The sequence below is a fragment of the Hemitrygon akajei genome, chromosome 17, assembly GCF_048418815.1.
Source record: "Hemitrygon akajei chromosome 17, sHemAka1.3, whole genome shotgun sequence".
Taxonomy (NCBI): Eukaryota; Metazoa; Chordata; class Chondrichthyes; order Myliobatiformes; family Dasyatidae; genus Hemitrygon; species Hemitrygon akajei.
The window spans coordinates 1,480,967-1,502,188 of record NC_133140.1 but is presented as its reverse complement, the minus strand read 5'-3'; the positions used below and the strand labels follow the sequence as shown (position 1 = coordinate 1,502,188).

Sequence of the window (21,222 nt, the reverse complement as noted above, 5' to 3'; positions counted from 1 at the left end):
TGTGTGTTAGTTGTCACTGGGGCCTGGTTTTCTGTGAGTACATTGGGAAGAGCTATTGAATTTCAACTGCAAATGCGCCAAAGGAACACTTGTTGCAACCTGCGGCTTTTGTACGCTCAGTGCAGTCCTGTACAATGTGCTTCACCTGTCTTCAATGCAGGCTTAAGATCAAGAAAGAGAAAAAGTATTTCTCAAAACATTGCTCAACACCAATGAATTTCTTCTACTTTATCTTTCCTAATCCCCTCTCCATCAGTCTATTGATGGGAAAGGAAGACAGTTGGTAAAAAGAAATTCTATCTTCCTTAACTTGTCTGTGAAGGGAATAATATATACTGACTAAAAATAGCTTAGACATAATGTCAGGCTTAGCTGCTGTAAATTTTTGAAGAGCTGAGGGATTTATTTGTTTGCTGGTAGATGGCACTGTGGCTACACAGTAGCATATTGATTGGTGACTGGATTAACAAAAACTTTGACATGCCGGAGATGAGGAGATAGACACTGCTGGAGAAATTCATTTCCGTTTATCTCACTCTCACAGAATAAAACCTTACTGACCTTATCACAGTCTCAAGCTGCTCAATAAATGAATCCAGTCTTCTCCAAGAGACTTTTCCATCCGCTCTTAACTCTTTGCCTGAATGACTTCCTGGCCCCAATGCTAAATTTGTCTGAGCAGAGTGGTGCCAGAAACAGAATGCAGAATTATTTGAAGAGAGTGGGAAATGGGACTCCTGAGTGTGGCGTGATGGGAGGATCTGATGAAACACACAGACTCAATGTGCTATTCTGCGTGGTTGAAAAGTTTTGAGTTCCAAAAGTTTTGAGTACCTTTGTTCCACTCTAGTGCTTCAACCTGAAGTCAAATCCCCAATTTCTATATTTTTCTGAACTGTTTATTTTATTCTCAATCACTAAGCTGTAACAAAAGGTCAGAGTTGAGAAATCAAAGTTTAACCATGTTAAACCAGAAAAAATCAGACTGGGAATGGAGGAATGATAGAAATGCAAAATGTAAACAGGAATGGCTACAAGAAGTCAGCAGGGCAAGGAGCAGCATTGGGGCAAGAAACTCAGAGTTTGGTCAAGGACCCTTCATTGGAACTGGAGATGTGAAAAAACAAGAATCTTACGATGCAGGGAGTGGGAGAATGTTTACCATAGGGTACACACTCCACTGTTCATTTACTGTCGCTTAGTCAAAACTCTGGAATTCGCTCCTCAATAGATCTGTTGGTCGACCAACTCCTCAAGGACTGCAGGAGTTCCAGAAGGCAATTCACCACCACCTTCTCCAGGGGAACTAGGGACAGCTTGTGAAGCCCCGTTCCCGAATGAATAAAAAATAATTAAAAGCTGTTAAGCTATCAATTACTCAAAAACTCAGCAGATGGAGCCAAAATAATGAAATAGAAAAAAATTTAAACAGAGAGGCATAGGTGTGGATAAAATAGTGTTACCTGCAGTTGATAAATTCCATACAGATGTCTCCCACATTACAGGGGATTATCTTCCTAGAGGAGTAAGAGTGCAGGAGGGGAGAGAGAGAGAAAGATGGGGCGAGAGCTCAGAAATAGAGATGGAGAGGAGAGAGAGAGAAAGATGGGGCGAGGGCTCAGAGATAGAGATGGTGGGAGGGCTCAGAGATAGAGATGGAGGGAGGAGAGAGAAAGATGGGGCGAGGGCTCAGAGATAGAGATGGTGGGAGGGCTCAGAGATAGAGATGGTGGGAGGAGAGAGAACAATGGGACGAGGGCTCAGAGATAGAGATGGTGGGAGGAGAGAGAAAGATGGGGTGAGGGCTCAGAGATAGAGATGGAGGGGAGAGAGAGAGAAAGATGGGGTGAGGGCTCAGAGATAGAGATGGAGGGAGGAGAGAGAAAGATGGGGTGAGGGCTCAGAGATGGAGGGAGGAGAGAGAAAGATGGGGCGAGGGCTCAGAGATAGAGATGGTGGGAGGAGAGAGAAAGATGGGGCGAGGGCTCAGAGATAGAGACGGTGGGAGGAGAGAGAAAGATGGGGTGAGGGCTCAGAGATAGAGATGGAGGGAGGAGAGAGAAAGATGGGGTGAGGGCTCAGAGATAGAGATGGTGTGAGGAGAGAGAAAAATGGGGCAAGGGCTCAGAGATAGAGATGGTGGGAGGAGAGAGAAAGATGGGGCGAGGGCTCAGAGATAGAGATGGAGGGAGGAGAGAGAAAGATAGGGCGAGGGCTCAGAGATAGAGACGGTGGGAGGAGAGAGAAAGATGGGGTGAGGGCTCAGAGATAGAGATGGAGGGAGGAGAGAGAAAGATGGGGTGAGGGCTCAGAGATAGAGATGGTGGGAGGAGAGAGAAAGATGGGGCAAGGGCTCAGAGATAGAGATGGTGTGAGGGCTCAGAGATAGAGATGGTGGGAGGAGAGAGAAAGATGGGGTGAGGGCTCAGCGATAGAGATGGAGGGGAGAGAGAGAGAAAGATGGGTTGAGGGCTCAGAGATAGAGATGGAAGGAGGAGAGAGAAAGATGGGGTGAGGGCTCAGAGATGGTGGGAGGAGAGAGAAAGATGGGGCGAAGGCTCAGAGATAGAGACGGTGGAAAGAGAGAGAAAGATGGGGTGAGGGCTCAGAGATAGAGATGGAGAGGAGAGAGAGAGAAAGATGGGGTGAGGGCTCAGAGATAGAGATGGTGTGAGGGCTCAGAGATAGAGTTGGTGGGAGGAGAGAGAAAGATGGGGCGAGGGCTCAGAGGTAGAGATGGTGTGAGGGCACAGAGATAGAGATGGTGGGAGGAGAGAGAAAGATGGGGTGAGGGCTCAGAGATAGAGATGGTGGGAGGAGAGAGAAAGATGGGGCGAGGGCTCAGAGGTAGAGATGGTGTGAGGGCTCAGAGATAGAGATGGTGGGAGGACAAAGAAAGATGGGGTGAGGGTTCAGAGATAGAGATGGTGGGAGGAGAGAGAAAGATGGGTCGACGGCTCAGAGATAGAGATGGTGGGAGGAGAGAGAAAGATGGGACGAGGACTCAGAGGTAGAGATGGTGTGAGGGCTCAGAGATAGAGATGGTGGGAGGAGAGAGAAAGATGGGGCAAGGGCTCAGAGATAGAGATGGTGGGAGGAGAGAGAAAGATGGGATGAGGACTCAGAGTTAGAGATGGTGGGAGGAGAGAGAAAGATGGGGTGAGGGCTCAGAGATAGAGATGGTGGGAGGAGAGATAAAGATGGGGCAAGGGCTCAGAGATAGGGATGGTGTGAGGGCTCAGAGATAGAGATGGTGGGAGGAGAGAGAAAGATGGGGTGAGGGCTCAGCGATAGAGATGGTGGGAGGAGAGAGAAAGATGGGGAGAGGGCTCAGAGATAGAGATGGTGGGAGGAGAGAGAAAGATGGGGCAAGGGCTCAGAGATAGAGATGGTGTGAGGGCTCAGAGATAGAGATGGTGGGAGGAGAGAGAAAGATGGGGTGAGGGCTCAGCGATAGAGATGGTGGGTGGAGAGAGAAAGATGGGGTGAGGGCTCAGAGGTAGAGATGGTGGGAGGAGAGAGAAAGATAGGGCGAGGGCTCAGAGGTAGAGATGGTGGGAGGAGAGAGAAAGATGGGACGAGGGCTCAGAGATAGAGATGGAGGGGAGAGAGAGAGAAAGATGGGGTGAGGGCTCAGAGATAGAGATGGAGGGAGGAGAGAGAAAGATGGGGTGAGGGCTCAGAGATGGTGGGAGGAGAGAGAAAGATGGGGCAAGGGCTCAGAGATAGAGATGGTGGGAGGAGAGAGAAAGATGGGACATGGATCAGAGGTGGAGATGGTGGGAGGAGAGAGAAAGATGGGGTGAGGGCTCAGAGATAGAGATGGTGGGAGGAGAGAGAAAGATGGGGTGAGGGCTCAGCGATAGAGATGGTGGGAGGAGAGAGAAAGATGGGGTGAGGGCTCAGAGGTAGAGATGGTGGGAGGAGAGAGAAAGATAGGGCGAGGGCTCAGAGGTAGAGAAGGTGGGAGGAGAGAGAAAGATGGGACGAGGGCTCAGAGATAGAGATGGAGGGGAGAGAGAGAGAAAGATGGGGTGAGGGCTCAGAGATAGAGATGGAGGGAGGAGAGAGAAAGATGGGGTGAGGGCTCAGAGATGGTGGGAGGAGAGAGAAAGATGGGGCGAAGGCTCAGAGATAGAGATGGTGTGAGAAGAGAGAAAGATGGGGCGAGGGCTCAGAGATAGAGATGGTGTGAGGAGAGAGAAAGATCGGGCGAGGGCTCAGAGATAGAGACGGTGGAAAGAGAGAGAAAGATGGGGTGAGGGCTCAGAGATAGAGATGGAGAGGAGAGAGAGAGAAAGATGTGGTGAGGGCTCAGAGATAGAGATGGTGGGAGGAGAGAGAAAGATGGGGCGAGGGCTCAGAGGTAGAGATGGTGTGAGGGCTCAGAGATAGAGATGGTGGGAGGAGAGAGAAAGATGGGGTGAGGGCTCAGAGATAGAGATGGAGGGGAGAGAGAGAGAAAGATGGGGTGAGGGCTCAGAGATAGAGATAGAGGGAGGAGAGAGAAAGATGGGGTGAGGGCTCAGAGATGGTGGGAGGAGAGAGAAAGATGGGGCGAGGGCTCAGAGGTAGAGATGGTGTGAGGGCTCAGAGATAGAGATGGTGGGAGGAGAGAGAAAGATGGGGTGAGGGCTCAGCGATAGAGATGGAGGGGAGAGAGAGAGAAAGATGGGTTGAGGGCTCAGAGATAGAGATGGAAGGAGGAGAGAGAAAGATGGGGTGAGGGCTCAGAGATGGTGGGAGGAGAGAGAAAGATGGGGCGAAGGCTCAGAGATAGAGATGGTGTGAGAAGAGAGAAAGATGGGGCGAGGGCTCAGAGATAGAGACGGTGGAAAGAGAGAGAAAGATGGGGTGAGGGCTCAGAGATAGAGATGGAGAGGAGAGAGAGAGAAAGATGGGGTGAGGGCTCAGAGATAGAGATGGTGTGAGGGCTCAGAGATAGAGTTGGTGGGAGGAGAGAGAAAGATGGGGCGAGGGCTCAGAGGTAGAGATGGTGTGAGGGCACAGAGATAGAGATGGTGGGAGGAGAGAGAAAGATGGGGTGAGGGCTCAGAGATAGAGATGGTGGGAGGAGAGAGAAAGATGGGGCGAGGGCTCAGAGGTAGAGATGGTGTGAGGGCTCAGAGATAGAGATGGTGGGAGGACAAAGAAAGATGGGGTGAGGGTTCAGAGATAGAGATGGTGGGAGGAGAGAGAAAGATGGGTCGACGGCTCAGAGATAGAGATGGTGGGAGGAGAGAGAAAGATGGGACGAGGACTCAGAGGTAGAGATGGTGGGAGGAGAGAGAAAGATGGGATGAGGACAGAGTTAGAGATGGTGGGAGGAGAGAGAAAGATGGGGTGAGGGCTCAGAGATAGAGATGGTAGGAGGAGAGAGAAAGATGGGGCAAGGGCTCAGAGATAGGGATGGTGTGAAGGCTCAGAGATAGAGATGGTGGGAGGAGAGAGAAAGATGGGGCGTGGACTCAGAGGTAGAGATGGTGGGAGGAGAGAGAAAGATGGGGTGAGGGCTCAGAGATAGAGATGGTGGGAGGAGAGAGAAAGATAGGGCAAGGGCTCAGAGATAGAGATGGTGTGAGGGCTCAGAGATAGAGATGGTGGGAGGAGAGAGAAAGATGGGGTGAGGGCTCAGCGATAGAGATGGTGGGAGGATAGAGAAAGATGGGGTGAGGGCTCAGAGGTAGAGATGGTGTGAGGGCTCAGAGATAGAGTTGGTGGGAGGAGAGAGAAAGATGGGGCGAGGGCTCAGAGGTAGAGATGGTGTGAGGGCACAGAGATAGAGATGGTGGGAGGAGAGAGAAAGATGGGGTGAGGGCTCAGAGATAGAGATGGTGGGAGGAGAGAGAAAGATGGGGCGAGGGCTCAGAGGTAGAGATGGTGTGAGGGCTCAGAGATAGAGATGGTGGGAGGACAAAGAAAGATGGGGTGAGGGTTCAGAGATAGAGATGGTGGGAGGAGAGAGAAAGATGGGTCGACGGCTCAGAGATAGAGATGGTGGGAGGAGAGAGAAAGATGGGACGAGGACTCAGAGGTAGAGATGGTGTGAGGGCTCAGAGATAGAGATGGTGGGAGGAGAGAGAAAGATGGGGCAAGGGCTCAGAGATAGAGATGGTGGGAGGAGAGAGAAAGATGGGATGAGGACTCAGAGTTAGAGATGGTGGGAGGAGAGAGAAAGATGGGGTGAGGGCTCAGAGATAGAGATGGTGGGAGGAGAGATAAAGATGGGGCAAGGGCTCAGAGATAGGGATGGTGTGAGGGCTCAGAGATAGAGATGGTGGGAGGAGAGAGAAAGATGGGGTGAGGGCTCAGCGATAGAGATGGTGGGAGGAGAGAGAAAGATGGGGAGAGGGCTCAGAGATAGAGATGGTGGGAGGAGAGAGAAAGATGGGGCAAGGGCTCAGCGATAGAGATGGTGGGTGGAGAGAGAAAGATGGGGTGAGGGCTCAGAGGTAGAGATGGTGGGAGGAGAGAGAAAGATAGGGCGAGGGCTCAGAGGTAGAGATGGTGGGAGGAGAGAGAAAGATGGGACGAGGGCTCAGAGATAGAGATGGAGGGGAGAGAGAGAGAAAGATGGGGTGAGGGCTCAGAGATAGAGATGGAGGGAGGAGAGAGAAAGATGGGGTGAGGGCTCAGAGATGGTGGGAGGAGAGAGAAAGATGGGGCAAGGGCTCAGAGATAGAGATGGTGGGAGGAGAGAGAAAGATGGGACATGGATCAGAGGTGGAGATGGTGGGAGGAGAGAGAAAGATGGGGTGAGGGCTCAGAGATAGAGATGGTGGGAGGAGAGAGAAAGATGGGGTGAGGGCTCAGCGATAGAGATGGTGGGAGGAGAGAGAAAGATGGGGCGAGGGCTCAGAGGTAGAGATGGTGGGAGGAGAGAGAAAGATAGGGCGAGGGCTCAGAGGTAGAGAAGGTGGGAGGAGAGAGAAAGATGGGACGAGGGCTCAGAGATAGAGATGGAGGGGAGAGAGAGAGAAAGATGGGGTGAGGGCTCAGAGATAGAGATGGAGGGAGGAGAGAGAAAGATGGGGTGAGGGCTCAGAGATGGTGGGAGGAGAGAGAAAGATGGGGCGAAGGCTCAGAGATAGAGATGGTGTGAGAAGAGAGAAAGATGGGGCGAGGGCTCAGAGATAGAGATGGTGTGAGGAGAGAGAAAGATCGGGCGAGGGCTCAGAGATAGAGACGGTGGAAAGAGAGAGAAAGATGGGGTGAGGGCTCAGAGATAGAGATGGAGAGGAGAGAGAGAGAAAGATGTGGTGAGGGCTCAGAGATAGAGATGGTGGGAGGAGAGAGAAAGATGGGGCGAGGGCTCAGAGGTAGAGATGGTGTGAGGGCTCAGAGATAGAGATGGTGGGAGGAGAGAGAAAGATGGGGTGAGGGCTCAGAGATAGAGATGGAGGGGAGAGAGAGAGAAAGATGGGGTGAGGGCTCAGAGATAGAGATAGAGGGAGGAGAGAGAAAGATGGGGTGAGGGCTCAGAGATGGTGGGAGGAGAGAGAAAGATGGGGCGAGGGCTCAGAGGTAGAGATGGTGTGAGGGCTCAGAGATAGAGATGGTGTGAGGGCTCAGAGATAGAGATGGTGGGAGGAGAGAGAAAGATGGGGCAAGGGCTCAGAGATAGAGATGGTGGGAGGAGAGAGAAAGATGGGATGAGGACAGAGTTAGAGATGGTGGGAGGAGAGAGAAAGATGGGGTGAGGGCTCAGAGATAGAGATGGTAGGAGGAGAGAGAAAGATGGGGCAAGGGCTCAGAGATAGGGATGGTGTGAAGGCTCAGAGATAGAGATGGTGGGAGGAGAGAGAAAGATGGGGCAAGGGCTCAGAGATAGAGATGGTGGGAGGAGAGAGAAAGATGGGACGTGGACTCAGAGGTAGAGATGGTGGGAGGAGAGAGAAAGATGGGGTGAGGGCTCAGAGATAGAGATGGTGGGAGGAGAGAGAAAGATAGGGCAAGGGCTCAGAGATAGAGATGGTGTGAGGGCTCAGAGATAGAGATGGTGGGAGGAGAGAGAAAGATGGGGTGAGGGCTCAGCGATAGAGATGGTGGGAGGATAGAGAAAGATGGGGTGAGGGCTCAGAGGTAGAGATGGTGGGAGGAGAGAGAAAGATAGGGCGAGGGCTCAGAGGTAGAGATGGTGGGAGGAGAGAGAAAGATAGGACGAGGGCTCAGAGATAGAGATGGAGGGGAGAGAGAGAGAAAGATGGGGTGAGGGCTCAGAGATAGAGATGGAGGGAGGAGAGAGAAAGATGGGGTGAGGGCTCAGAGATAGAGATGGTGGGAGGAGAGAGAAAGATGGGACAAGGGCTCAGAGATAGAGATGGTGGGAGGAGAGAGAAAGATGGGACGTGGACAGAGGTAGAGATTGTGGGAGGAGAGAGAAAGATGGGGTGAGGGCTCAGAGATAGAGATGGCGGGAGGAGAGTGAAAGATGGGGCAAGGGCTTAGAGATAGAGATGGTGTGAGGACTCAGAGATAGAGATGGTGGGAGGAGAGAGAAAGATGGGGTGAGGGCTCAGCGATAGAGATGGTGGGAGGAGAGAGAAAGATGGGGTGAGGGCTCAGAGGTAGAGATGGTGGGAGGAGAGAGAAAGATAGGGAGAGGGCTCAGAGGTAGAGATGGTGGGAGGAGAGAGAAAGATGGGACGAGGGCTCAGAGATAGAGATGGAGGGGGGAGAGAGAGAAAGATGGGGTGAGGGCTCAGAGATGGTGGGAGGAGAGAGAAAGATGGGGTGAGGGCTCAGAGATAGAGATGGAGGGAGGAGAGAGAAAGATGGGGTGAGGGCTCAGAGATAGAGATGGTGTGAGCAGAGAGAAAGATGGGGTGAGGGCTCAGAGATAGAGACGGTGGAAAGAGAGAGAAAGATGGGGTGAGGTTTCAGAGATAGAGATGGAGAGGAGAGAGAGAGAAAGATGGGGTGAGGGCTCAGAGATAGAGATGGTGTGAGGGCTCAGAGATAGAGATGGTGGGAGGAGAGAGAAAGATGGGGCGAGGGCTCAGAGGTAGAGATGGTGTGAGGGCTCAGAGATAGAGATGGTGGGAGGAGAGAGAAAGATGGTGTGAGGGCTCAGAGATAGAGATGGTGGGAGGAGAGAGAAAGATGGGGCGAGGTCTCAGAGGTAGAGATGGTGGGAGGAGAGAGAAAGATGGGGCGAGGGCTCAGAGATGGAGATGGGGCAAGGGCTCAGAGATAGAAGTGGTGGGAGGAGAGAGAAAGATGGGGTGAGGGCTCAGAGCTAGAGATGGTGGGAGGGCAGAGAAAGATGGGGCGAGGGCTCAGAGATAGAGATGGTGGGAGGAGAGAGACAGATGGGGCGAGGGCTCAAAGATAGAGATGGTGGGAGGAGAGAAAAGATGGGGCAAGGGCTCTGAGATAGAGATGGTGGGAGGAGAGAGAAAGATGGGGTGAGGGCTCAGAGATAGAGATGGAGGGAGGAGAGAGAAAGATGGGGCAAGGGCTCAGAGATAGAGATGGTGTGAGGGCTCAGAGATAGAGATGGTGGGAGGAGAGAGAAAGATGGGGTGAGGGCTCAGAGATAGAGATGGTGGGAGGAGAGAGAAAGATGGTGTGAGGGCTCAGAGATAGAGATGGTGGGAGGAGAGAGAAAGATGGGGTGAGGACTCAGCGATAGAGATGGTGGGAGGAGAGAGAAAGATGGGGGGAGTGCTCAGAGATAGAGATGGTGGGAGGAGAGAGAAAGATGGGGTGAGGGCTCAGAGATAGAGATGGTGGGAGGAGAGAGAAAGATGGGGTGAGGGCTCAGAGATAGAGATGGTGGGAGGAGAGAGAAAGATGGGGTGAGGGCTCAGAGATAGAGATGGTGGGAGGAGAGAGAAAGATGGGGTGAGGGCTCAGAGATAGAGATGGTGGGAGGAGAGAGAAAGATGGCGGGAGGGCTCAGCGATAGAGATGGTGGGAGGAGAGAGAAAGATGGGGCGTGGGCTCAGAAATAGAGATGGTGGGAGGAGAGAGAAAGATGGGGTGAGGGCTCAGAGATAGAGATGGTGGGAGGTGAGAGAAAGATGGGGTGAGGGCTCAGAGATAGATATGGTGGGAGGAGAGAGAAAGATGGGGCGAGGGCTCAGAGATAGAGATGGTGGGAGGAGAGAAAAGATGGGGCGAGGGCTCTGAGATAGAGATGGTGGGAGGAGAGAGAAAGATGGGGTGAGGACTCAGAGATAGAGATGGTGGGAGGAGAGAGAAAGATGGGGCGAGGGCTCAGAGATAGAGATGGTGGGAGGAGAGAGAAAGATGGGGCAAGGGCTCACAGGTAGAGATGGTGGGAGGAGAGAGAAAGATGGGGGCGAGGGCTCAGAGGTAGAGATGGTGGGAGGAGAGAGAAAGATGGGGTGAGGGCTCAGAGATAGAGATGGAGGGAGGAGAGAGAAAGATGGGACAAGGACTCAGAGATAGAGATGGTGTGAGGGCTCAGAGGTAGAGATGGTGGGAGGAGAGAGAAAATGGGGTGAGGGCTCAGAGATAGAGATGGTGGGAGGAGAGAGAAAGATGGGGTGAGGGCTCAGAGATAGAGATGGTGAGAGGAGAGAGAAAGATGGGGTGAGGGCTCAGAGATAGAGATGGTGGGAGGAGAGAGAAAGATGGGGTGAGGGCTCAGAGATAGAGATGGAGGGAGGAGAGAGAAAGATGGGGCAAGGGCTCAGAGATAGAGATGGTGTGAGGGCTCAGAGATAGAGATGGTGGGAGGAGAGAGAAAGATGGGGCGAGGGCTGAGAGATAGAGATGGTGTGAGGAGAGAGAAAGATGGGGCGAGGGCTCAGAGATAGAGATGGTGGGAGGAGAGAGAAAGATGGGGTGAGGGCTCACAGATAGAAATGATGGGAGGAGAGAGAAAGATGGGGCGAGGGCTCAGAGGTAGAGATGGTGGGAGGAGAGAGAAAGATTGGGTGGGGGCTCAGAGATAGAAATGATGGGAGGAGAGAGAAAGATGGGGCGAGGGCTCAGAGATAGAAATGATGGGAGGAGAGAGAAAGATGGGGCGAGGGCTCAGAGGTAGAGATAGTGGGAGGAGAGAGAAAGATGGGGTGGGGGCTCAGAGGTAGAGATGGTGGGAGGAGAGAGAAAGATGGGGTGAGGGCTCAGAGATAGAAATGATGGGAGGAGAGAGAAAGATGGGGCGAGGGCTCAGAGATAGAAATGATGGGAGGAGAGAGAAAGATGGGGTGAGGGCTCAGAGATAGAAATGATGGGAGGAGAGAGAAAGATGGGGCGAGGACTCAGAGGTAGAGATAGTGGGAGGAGAGAGAAAGATGGGGTGGGGGCTCAGAGGTAGAGATGGTGGGAGGAGAGAGAAAGATGGGGTGAGGGCTCAGAGATAGAAATGATGGGAGGAGAGAGAAAGATGGGGCGAGGACTCAGAGGTAGAGATGGTGGGAGGAGGGAGAAAGATTTCAGAAATATAGGTGCAGGTCAGTGGGACTAGGCAGAAAAATGGTTTGGCACAGCCAAGAAGGACCAAAAAGCCTGTTTCTGTGCTGTAATGTTCTATGGTTCTAAAATGGTGCATATTATGGCTTTCCTTAATGCAAGCCATGTCATTGGCATATGTTAGGAAACACAGGTTGAATAAAATTCTTTATTTCTCCACATAATTTTATGGAAGTGAATTTTATTCCACATTGGGTCATGTTTTTTTTTAATAATGTAAGGGTAAATTTTTGTTACCCAAACAGCTGTAACACAGGGGTCTCCTGTATTTCATCCTCAGGTCTTCAGTGTACCCAGGCAGTAGATGACGTTCTGTTCTTTGATCATGGCATTGTAGCAGCCATGTGAAATCAACCCCTGAGAGATCAGAGTTACAGTGGGCGAGTGAACTAAGGCTTAAGAAAATTGATTAATTGGCCTAACAATGTCGAGTTCCAGTGAAAGATCTTTGTTTTGCAAGCCATCCATACAGGTAATTTCATCACAACTATGTATTGATGCAGTACAAAGGAAGGCAACAACCTGTTACAGAGGAACGCAGTGCAGGCAGACAACAGGAGTAAGGCCGTGTTAGGGTATTAGAATGTAGATTTAAAAAGGCAGGAAAATTAGAATACAAGCAATAAGTAGACCTGCAGAGGCCAGCTTGCATAGTTCCAGCACTATGGATCTCCTATTAATTTTAATTAAGTTATAGAAATGAACTGCTTACTCCCATTAATGGTTGCCGCTTCAGATGCAGCAGCTATGATTGACGTAAAGCTGAGGTGTCAAATATGAAGTGTATTGCTCAGAATGTTACTGTAGGTTTTCACTAATCGAGTCAGTCCTATGAAGCTGGTTACTGAAAACAGCACCTGCCTACCTATTGTTAGGGTTAATGTTAGGGTTAATTCGAGACTGCCACTACAGGTCAGGAAGTGGCTCACGTGATATTAGGAGACAGGAGTACAAGGGAGGGAGGAAGCGAAACTGGGGATTCCGCTACACCGAAACTGCTAGTGTCACGCGATTTAATAAACAAAAGAAACAGGTAACTTGTGAGTGAATGGCATTAGGCCAATAAGGGGGACACAAGTGTCCGATATTACCTAATATGTACAACAGAGTTCGGCCTTACCAAATATGTGTAGCGAGGGGTTGGAATGGGGAAAAGGGGTATAAATAAGAGTAGAATGTAAGGGGAAGGCAGAACGCGCCTTCTCCAGCGACGCCGTGTACTCGCTGTGCCAGTTACGCTTCTGCATTAAAGCCAAGTTTTGTAATATTCCGGTGTTGGTTGTCTCTCTTCCTAAACGAACACAGGGCAGAATTTCAAGCCCAACATTTTGTGACCCCGACGTGGGGAGGGAAGAGACAACACAGGCTGGCGGGTCCGACAGCAGACAACTTGCGGCCGCACCTCGACTAAGGTCAGGAAGTGCCTGTTATATCGAAGACTTCCACTAGATAGTTAAATTACTGAGTTAGATCTTGTCTGCTGACGGACCCTCACCAACCCCAAATTACCCTGGGAGAGATCATTCCCGGTGCAGAATCGTGACTGGTAAGTACTAACTCGTCTTATCTGTTTTTAGAAGGATCCTCCGCCGGTGCAAAGTCTTCTGAGTGAGGGTACCCGCCGCCCACGAAGGGCATAAAAGTCTCAGGAGTGAGGAGGAGGAAAGTTACGCGGTACACCGTAGTGCACGGAGATACTGACGGCGCCTACCTTAGACTGGTTGTTAAGAGGAGAAATCTCCCACGCGAAGGTCAGGTTTTAAAAGGCGACTGTCCCACATTTGATCCTCTCCGTGTACTAGGGAGCCATGGAGCACTTCAACTTCAAGTTACCAAAACTCAGACATTTGCGTGTTGAGTAACAGAGTATATGAGAGTTTTTAGAAATATGGTAAAATTGATAACTGTGCGAGTTCAATAATCTAACAGTGAGCAGCCGCAGGGGTCGGACACCATCAAGGTAGGAGTGGAAGTGTTCCTCCGAGGCCCGGGGAAGCTCACCTGGAATGAAAAACGGTGGCATGGTCCATACCCTGTCACCGAGGTCTCCAACAGGGCATTAAAAGGTAAGAAGGGAGGGGGACAATAACTGGTATCATTTTCTCACTGCTCCAGATCCGCAAAAGGAAGCCAAATTAATCTCATTGAAACGATTGACGAAGAGGGCTCGGAGGAGGAAACGGGCAAGGATGAGTAACTGGATGTTGGGGTGGATAAGTATTGCCGCTCTCCTGGGACGTCTCGTTTAGGGAGCGCCGGACCCCTGCGGGGCCAGAGTGATATTAGACGCCGACCCAAAGAGGGATAAAGTTTTTCAATTTGACCTTTGTGATGTGATTGACTGCTGGGGAGGTTCAGAGGCCGGATGGAAAGGATACGAAGTCTACATGTGTCCCTTTGCGGCACTCGGACTAGGGTATCCACCCATCTATCCCAATAAACGAACGGCGGGAGGGCAGTGGTGTGCCTCTTGGGATGATGTTTGGTGGGGAACGGGGTGGACCAGACGGAAAGCTGACTAAGAGCCTGATAGAACTCCGGGCGTTGGCCAAGGAGCTGAAAGAGCAATCCGGGGTAAACAACCCAGTGGTAGATTGGCTGAATAAGACCTTTGGTAAGTGGGGAGCGTTCCTGGGACAGTTGGCGCTAGGACTCTCTATTTCAATTGCTATCTTTATCACGTGTGGTTGTTGTTGCATACCCTGTATCAGGACCCTAGTCATCCGGACTATAGATCGAGCTTTGACTGGAAAGGATGGACCTCCACCAGCGTACCAAACACCCTTGTTCCTGATGGAGAGGGAGGACACGGCCCTCCCGGAAACGGACGCACTATGGGAGAACACGGACTGGAATGGGCCGTGCAGAGGGGGAAATTGAGAGTTGCTTTTGAATAAGTCTTCTGAAATGTTGCATGCTACTTGTAAAAATTGCTGATGTTTAGGGAACCCCTACCCATATTTTGTGACCCTAGGTCGGACAAATCAGGATATGCAAATAGGGAGGACACGCCAAAGAGTGCCGGGGGACGCTCACCTCCCTGCCTGGTCCCGACAGCTGCGGAAAAGCTTGTAAGGGATGTGGCCTCTGGGAGGCCAAGGGAGGGAGTGTTAGGGTTAATGTTAGGGTTAATTCGAGACTGCCACTACAGGTCAGGAAGTGGCTCACGTGATATTAGGAGACAGGAGTACAAGGGAGGGAGGAAGCGAAACTGGGGATTCCGCTACACCGAAACTGCTAGTGTCACGCGATTTAATAAACAAAAGAAACAGGTAACTCGTGAGTGAATGGCATCGGGCCAATAAGGGGGACACAAGTGCCCGATATTACCTAATATGTACAACAGAGTTCGGCCTTACCAAATATGTGTAGCGAGGGGTTGGAATGGGGAAAAGGGGTATAAATAAGAGTAGAATGTAAGGGGAAGGCAGAACGCGCCTTCTCCAGCGACGCCGTGTACTCGCTGTGCCAGTTACGCTTCTGCATTAAAGCCAAGTTTTGTAATATTCCGGTGTTGGTTGTCTCTCTTCCTAAACGAACACAGGGCAGAATTTCAAGCCCAACACTATCAACACAGCTTGTCCATTACCTGTAACAGCCAACAATCATGGACAAAAGTGCTTTAGCAGCTGGGTGATCTGATATATTTTAATGCTTTAATCAAAGACTCCTACTCTGAACAGAGGGTTTCTGCTGTCACCCGGTCTGTGTTTGGCTTCTTCATGTGAGCACCAACTACAGTGCAGTAGATGGAAAGAAATGCTGCTTCACCTGCAAGCTGTCTAGGTCCTTGGACAGTGGGAAGGTCAAAGGGTGAAATCCCACTCCTGCAGGCCACAAGAAGAGAACTGGTTATCGAGAACAGAAAAGTGGAACAGGGAATCATGAAGAAAATAGTTCTTCAAGATATGGAAAGGTATTCGCTGATTGGTCTGGTTAAGCTATCCTGTTGGACATTGCAAAAATTGCAAAGGATGATATGTTGAATGTCAAATGTGAGGACGCAGGGAACCCCACTTTCATTCTGCGTGGAAGAAGAGGTGATGAGACAGAACTGTGGTAAACAGTTCAAAGTAAATTTATTATCAAAGTATATATAAGGCACTATACATAACTCTGAGATTCATTTTCTTGCAGGTACACTCAGTAAATTGAATAGCTATAATAGAATCATGGGAAGACAGCACCCAACAAGACAGGCAAGCAGTGTGCAAATACAAAACAATAAAAGAAATAATAATAATAATAAATAAATAAGCAATAAATATTGGGAATATGAGCTGAAAATTCTTGAAAGTGAATCCATAGGTTGTGGGAACAGTTCAGTGACAGGGAAACTGAAGTTGCGTGAAGTTATCTCCTTTGGTTCAAGAGGCTGATGGCTGAGGGGTAATGACTGTTCTTAGACCATAAGACATAGGAGGAGAATTACACCATTCAGCCCATCGAATCTGCTCTGCCATTTCATTGTGGTTGATCCCGGATCCCATTCAACCCCATACACCTGTCCTCTCACCATATCCCTTGATGTTCTGATCAATCAGGAACTTATCAACTTCTGCTTTAAATATCCCCACGGACTTGGCCTCCACTGCAGACTGTGGCAGAGAATTCCACAGATTCACTACGCTTAGGCTTAAAAGAATTCCTCCTTACTCCTGTTCTAAAAGGTCACCTCTCAATTTTGAGGCTGTGCCCTTGAGTTCTGGATACCTCCACCAGAGGGGACATCCTCTCCACATCCACCCTATCTAGTCCTTTCAACATTGGTAGTTTTCAATGAGATCTCCACGCATTCTTCTAAATTCCAGTGAGTACAGGCCCAAAGCTGCCAAACGCTGCTCATATGTTAACCACTTCTTTCCTGGAATCATCCTTGTGAACCTCCTCTGGACCCTCTCCAAAGACTATGCATCCTTTCTGAAATGAAGGGTCCAGAAATATTGACAATACTCCAAGTGTGCCTGACTTTTGTCTTATAAAGGTTCAGCATTATCTCCTTGTTTTTATATTCTGTTCCCCTTGAAATAAATTCCAACATTGCACTTGCCTTTTTTTAACCACAGACTCAGCCTGTGAATTATCCTTCTGGGAGTCCTGCCCGAGGACTCCTAAGTCCCTTTGTATCTCTGATGTTTGAATTTTCTCCCCATTTAGAAAACAGTCTGCACTATTGTTCCTTTAACCAAAATGCATTATCATACATTTCCCAACACTATATTCCATCTGCCACTTCTTTGCCTATTCTTTTAAGTCCTGCTGCAATCGCATTGCTTCCTCAGCACTACCTACCCCTCCACCTGTCTTCATATCATCCACAAGCTTTGCCACAAAATCATTAATTCCACTATCTAATCATTGACAAACAATGTGAAAAGCAGTGGTCCCTATACCAACCCTTGAGGAACACCACTAGACACGTGTGTGAGAGTCCTGAGGCTCCCGTAAATCCTTTCTGATGGCAACAGCAAGAAGTGAGCATGGCCTGAATGTGGGAGTCCTTGATGATGAATGCTCCTTTCTTGCGACAATGCTCCAAATAGATGCTCCAAGTAGGTGGGGAGGGTTCTACCCATAATAGACTGGGCCGTATTCACTCCCTTTTGCAGGATTTTCCATTCAAGGACATTGGTGTTTCCATACTGGGCTGTGATGCAGCCAGTCAATATATTCTCCACCACACATCGATAGAAATTTGTCAAAGTTTTAGATGTCATGTCGAATCTTCACAGATGTCTAAGGAAATAGAAGTGCTGCCATGCTTTCTTTGTAATTGCACTAACACGCTGGGCCCAGGATAGATCCTTTGAAATGATGACACCAAGGAATTTAAAGCTCCTGCGCCTCTCCATCTCTGATTTCCCCAATGTGGACTGGCTCATGGACCTCTAGTTTCCTCCTCCTGAAGTCATTAATCAGCTCCCTGGTCTTGTTGACATTGAATAAGAGGTTATTATTGTGGCACCACTTAGTCTGATTTTTAATCTCCCACCTTTGACTCAGCCAACAACAGCAGTGTCATCAATAATCTTAATGATGGCATTGGACCTGTGCTTAGCCACACAATCATGAATGTAAAGTGAATAGATCAGGTTAAGCGAGTTCAGCACACAACCTGGTGGTGCACCTGTGTTGATGGAGATTGTGGAGAAGATATTGTTGCCAATCTGATCTGACTGGGGTCTGCAAGTGAGGAAATTGGGGATCCAATTGCACAAAGAGTTATTGAGGAAGCCATGATTAAGAAGAAAAGGAGAAAAAAACATGTAATGGAAAAGAATGGCGATGAACAGTATTCCAAAGGAAGCTTAACAAGAAGCCATTATCAAAGTCAAAGTAAATTTATTGTCAAAGTATGTATACAGTATGTCACCATTAAGAAAATTAAGGTTCATTTTCTTACAGGAAAACGAAGAAATACAATAGGATTTTGAAAAACTGTACATAAGTAAAGACTGACAAACAAGCACTGTGCAGAAGAAGACATATTGTGGAAATAAATAAATAAATAAATACTGAAAACGTGAGTTGTAGAGTCTTTGAAAGTGAGTCTGCAGGTTGTGGAATCAGTTCAGATTTGAGGTGACTGAAGTTATCCACGCTGGCTCAGGAACCAAATGGTTTTAGTCCATTCAGACGATTGCTTCCACACAGATTGAAAAAGTCCTCTCCAGCCTAATTCCCCCCTTCTGACATGAGCGCACAACCAAGTACTGTTTAAATGTCAAAGGGTTTCTGCTTCCCCTCCCTTGCAGGCAGTGAGTTCCAGAGCCACCTATCCAATATCCGGGTGAATATCATTTCCCTCATATTCCCTTTAAGCTGATACCACCACCTACTTTGTGACTCCCAGAATTAGTCTTTTCTACTTATTCTGACAATGCCTCTCATAATTTTTGCCCCTCAACTAAATCTCTACTGAGCATCTTTTTTTTTAAATAAAAACCATCCTTGCTTATCAAAACCACCCTCAGTCAGAAAGACAATTTTCCAGTTCTGACAATATTCTGAAATTTCTTTCATGGTCTTCCTTCTCAGTGTCAAGCAAGCAGCTAGTTTCTGCACTACCAGTCCCATCTTTCCTGTGATCTGAATGCAGTGGCTAAGCTGCAGCCTAATGCGGTACAATTCTCACATAACTTTCCTGCTCTGACACCCCACACCTCACCTAATGAAGGATAAACATTGCTGCTGTCTCTATAAATGTACTGATCTGTGCCACTGCTCTCAAGGGACTCAGTCCCCCACACCACTCTACGTTCTCCCCCTCCAAATGCTGCACCTGACACTACTCTGGCTTAAGTCTGCCCCTTTTCTGACCATCTTACCAGACCACCGAACCTTCTGCAGTCTACAGCTTTCCTCCTCACTGTCAATCACATGATTAATTTCTGTATTGTCTGCAAACTTTTCAAAGCAAAGTACATTGATTATCAAAGTACGTAAGCAGTAATCAACTGAGAGTCATTTTCTCCACTGACAGCCACGAAACAAAGAGGAACCATTCAAAGAGAAAACACATGAAAATCCACCACCCTCCATATGCAAAAAAAATTACGCAATAAAAAATGAGATATAAATACGAGCTATAACAGGATATAAAACAGATAGTCAAAAGGCATATTTTAGTTTAGCTCAGTGTTCATTATCTGCAGGCCGACCCAATTTAAAATCATCCAAACTAGCAACAAAAAAAGGAGCGACCGGAGTTCTAGGCATGTCTTTTCCATCGTTCACCAGCACCTCATAGCGACCGGAATACTAGGCATGTCTTTTCCATCGTTCACCAGCACCTCATAGCGACCGGAATACTAGGCATGTCTTTTCCATCGTTCACCAGCATCTCATAGTGACTGGAATACTAGGCATGTCTTTTCCATCGTTCACCAGCATCTCATAGTGACCGGAATACTAGGCATGTCTTTTCCATCGTTCACCAGCACCTCATAGCGACCGGAATACTAGGCATGTCCTTTCCATCATTCACCAGCATCTCATAGCGACCGGAATACTAGGCATGTCCTTTCCATCATTCACCAGCATCTCATAGTGACCGGAATACTAGGCATGTCTTTTCCATCGTTCACCAGCACCTCAAAGCGACCGGAATACTAGGCATGTCTTTTCCATCGTTCACCAGCATCTCATAGTGACCGGAATACTAGGCATGTCTTTTCCATCGTTCACCAGCACCTCATAGTGACCGGAATACTAGACATGTCTTTTCCATCGTTCACCAGCACCTCATAGCAACCGGAATACTAGACATGTCTTTTCCATCGTTCACCAGCACCTCATAGTGACCGGAATACTAGGCATGTCTTTTCCATCGTTCACCAGCACCTCATAGCGACCAGAATACTAGGCATGTCTTTTCCATCGTTCACCAGCACCTCATAGTGACCAGAATACTAGGCATGTCTTTTCCATCGTTCACCAGCACCTCATAGCGACCAGAATACTAGGCATGTCTTTTCCATCGTTCACCAGCACCTCATAGCGACCGGAATACTAGACATGTCTTTTCCATCGTTCACCAGCACCTCATAGTGACCAGAATACTAGGCATGTCTTTTCCATCGTTCACCAGCACCTCATAGCGACCAGAATACTAGGCATGTCTTTTCCATCGTTCACCAGCACCTCATAGCGACCGGAATACTAGGCATGTCTTTTCCATCGTTCAACAGCACCTCATAGCAACCGGAATACTAGGCATGTCTTTTCCATCGTTCACCAGCACCTCATAGCGACCGGAATACTAGGCATGTCTTTTCCATCGTTCACCAGCACCTCATAGTGACCGGAATACTAGACATGTCTTTTCCATCGTTCACCAGCACCTCATCGCGACCAGAATACTAGGCATGTCTTTTCCATCGTTCACCAGCACCTCATAGCGACCGGAATTCTAGGCATGTCTTTTCCATCGTTCACCAGCACCTCATAGTGACCGGAATACTAGACATGTCTTTTCCATCGTTCACCAGCACCTCATAGCGACCGGAATTCTAGGCATGTCTTTTCCATCGCTCACCAGCACCTCATAGCGACCGGAATACTAGGCATGTCTTTTCCATCGTTCACCAGCACCTCATAGCGACCGGAATACTAGGCATATACGAGGAAATCTGCAGATGCTGTTTATTCAAGTAACACACAATGCAGCAGGCCAGGCAGCATCTACAGGGAGAAGTACAGTCGACGTTTCGGGCTGGGACCCTGCGTCAGGACTAACTGAAAGAAGAGATAGTAAGAGATTTGAAAGTAGGAGGGGGAGGGGGAAATGCGAAATGATAGGAGAAGACCGGGGGGGGGGGGGGCGGTGGGATGAAGCTAAGAGCTGGAAAGGTGATTGGCAAAAGGGATACACAGCTGGAGAAGGGAAAGGATCATGGGATGGGAGGCCTCGGGAGAAAGAAAGGGGGAGGACAGCACCAGAGGGAGATAGAGAGCAGGCAAGGAGTGATTGTGAGAGGGACAGAGAGAGGAAAATAGAGAGAGAGAAAAGAAGAAAAAAGGGGAAAAATAATAAATAAACAAATAAGGGATGGGGTAAGAAGGGGAGGGGGGCATTAACAGAAGTTAGAGAAATCAATGTTCATGCCATCAGGTTACTGGGCATCTCTTTTTCCTTGTACACCAGCACCTCATTAATATACCACAAGAAGTACGTGACAAGACTTGGGCTTTAAGAAGCCCTACATGTACAGAAAACAATAACAAAGGCCTTCAACTTTATCTTGCATAGGGCTGAGAAGGCAGAATACTTTT

At 49.0% G+C, this 21,222-nt stretch overlaps 1 protein-coding gene across 1 annotated transcript in view; it reads right to left on the bottom strand.

Moving 5' to 3' along the window:
• Positions 1–21,222, bottom strand: part of LOC140740438 (hydrocephalus-inducing protein-like) — a 579,330-nt gene that overhangs the window by 132,246 nt on the left and 425,862 nt on the right. The window lies entirely within an intron of this gene.